This window comes from Echinops telfairi, unplaced genomic scaffold (assembly GCF_000313985.2).
Source record: "Echinops telfairi isolate 266 unplaced genomic scaffold, ASM31398v2 ScPeMD7_5;HRSCAF=22, whole genome shotgun sequence".
Lineage (NCBI taxonomy): Eukaryota > Metazoa > Chordata > Mammalia > Afrosoricida > Tenrecidae > Echinops > Echinops telfairi.
In genome coordinates this window covers 5,158,907-5,161,415 of record NW_022103901.1, presented here as the reverse complement: position 1 = coordinate 5,161,415, position 2,509 = coordinate 5,158,907, and positions in this window count along the sequence as shown.

Sequence of the window (2,509 nt, the reverse complement as noted above, 5' to 3'; positions counted from 1 at the left end):
TTCCCAACACAATCGCTGAAGACAAAGTGGGTGCATAAGCAAATGTGGTGAAGAAATCTGATGGTGCCCGGCTATCAAAAGATATAACATCTGGGATCTTAAAGGCTTGAAGGTAAACAAGCGGCCATCTAGCTCAGAAGCAACAAAGCCTGCATGGAAGAAGCACACCAGCTTGTGCAATCATGAAATGTTGAAGGGATGAGGTATCAGGTATCATCAGAACAAAAAAAATCATATCATTGTGAATGAGGGGAAGTGCAGAGTGGAGACCCAAAGCCCATCTGTAGGCAACTGGACAACTCCTTATGAATTGGTCATGGGGAGTAGATGAGCCAGTCAGGGTGCAGTGTAGCAACGATGAAACATGCAACTTTCCTCTAGTTCCTAAATGCTTCCTCCACCCACCCCACTATCATGATCCCAATACTACCCTACAAATCTGGCTAGACCAGAGGGTGTACACTGGTACAGATAGGAACTGGAAACACAGGGAATCCAGAGCGGATGATCCCTTCAGGACCAGTGGTGAGAGTGGCGATACCTGGAGGGTGGAGCGAAGGTGGGATGGAAAGGGGGAACCAATTACAAGGATCTACATCTAACCTCCTCTCTGGGGGACAAACAGAAAGGTGGGTGAGGGGAGATGTCGGACGGTGCAAGATATGACAAAATAATAATTTATAAAGTATCAAGGGTTCATGAGGGAGGTGGGAGCAGGGAGGGAGGGGTAAAAAAGGAGGAGCTGATGCTAGGGGCTTAAGTGGAGAGCAAATGTTTTGAGAATGACGAGGGCAATGAATGTACAAATGTGCTGTACACAATTGATGTATGTATGGATTGTGATGAGTTGTATGAGCCCCTAATAAAATGATTACTACTAATAAAAAAAGAGTTGTATGAGCCCCCCCAAAATGATTAAAAACGAAACAATCATTGATTTGGTTGTAGTTCTTAGGTGCCATCAACTTGGTTCTGACCCAGTAGGGACCCTGTGCACAACAGAGTGAAGCACTGCCTGGTTCTTTGCCATCCTCACAATGGTTCCTTTGCCTGAGCCCATGGTTGCAGCCACCGTGTCAATGCGTCTTGTTGAGGGCCTTCCTGCCTTTTCACTGCCCCTCCACTTGACCCAGCATAAAGTCCTTCTCTAGGGACTGGTCACTCCTGGTAACATGTCCAAAATATGTGAGATGAAGTCTTGCCATCCTGGCCTCCGAGGAGCACTCTGACCTTACTTCCTCCAGGGTAGATTGGTTTCGTTAGGTAATGCAACATAATGAGTTATTTAATATGGCTCTCCTAGCCATAGCCTTTTGCTATTCCCATTAGAAGACCCTGCTTTTTCTGATGGGTCGGGCTAAGAAGGTGAGGGAAGATACTGATTGTATTATATGATTCAGCTGTGAGGGATTGCCATCCGACGGTGTATAAAGTGAACCATCTCAGAAATAATGCATGGGGCATATCCTCTGGACCCAGAGACTCTTGCACAGTGAACCTCCTTGGTCCAAGAGACAGCTGTGACCACAGAACAGGGACAGAGGAGCAGCAGCAGCAGAACCAGAAGCCAGAGCATGAGACAGAGCAGTGGGTCTCCCAGCCCATGGAGCAAGTAAAGCTGGGTGCTTTGGGGCAGGAGGCCGGCTCATAGAGTGAGGAGCCTCTGGGCATGTAATTCTGGGAGCTGGGTTCGCCTGACTCATGGAGCTAGAGCTGGGTGCCTTTGAGTTGAGGCTTCCAGAGTGGCATGCCCTTTGGGCATTTATTAGCAGCTCTAAAGGAGCTGTGTAACCTGTTCAAAACCACCAGCTCTGCCGAGGGAGAAATACTCCCGTAAAAGAGTTACAGTGTCTGAAACTCACAGGAGCAGTTTGACTCTGTCCTCTTGGGTCACTGTGAATCGGCATCAACTCTACGGCAGTTTTTTGCTTTTGTTTTTAACGTCTTGCCTCTGGAGGGGTCAGAGAGCGAACCCCCCAAGATTCGGGCCCTTAGTCGCACCCTTCAGGCCTGGAACTGAACTCACTGCCCCATGTTAGAATCATTAACCACGCAAGATGACAACGACGTCATTTAGTTGACGGTATAGTCCGGATGCCAGGAAAGGAGGATGGACACAGGACACGCTGGGAGGACAGGGGTAAGCGATGGCCCCTGGAGGGATGGCAGGGCAAGCGTTGAAACAAAACGCGTATCAGCTGTGGAATGGAAAAAACTGATGGTCTGCTCGGTGGACCTTCACCTAATTCACAATTAAAAGTTAAACAAAATTAAAAAAAAAAAAAAGCAAATGGATTTCGAGTCAGTGTTCACTGTTGACTTAAAGTCTCCTATGCGGAGAGCTCCCTCCCCCTGACCTATAGCGGGGGGACCACTCCCTGCCCCCTCCCCCATCCACCAGGCCACCCTTGTCCTGCCAGCTGACCCCACTTCCCCTCCAGTAAGACCGAGTGACCTCTGTGTCCCCCTGGGTGCCTTTGTGCTTTTCCTAGGCTGTTCCCTCGGCCCC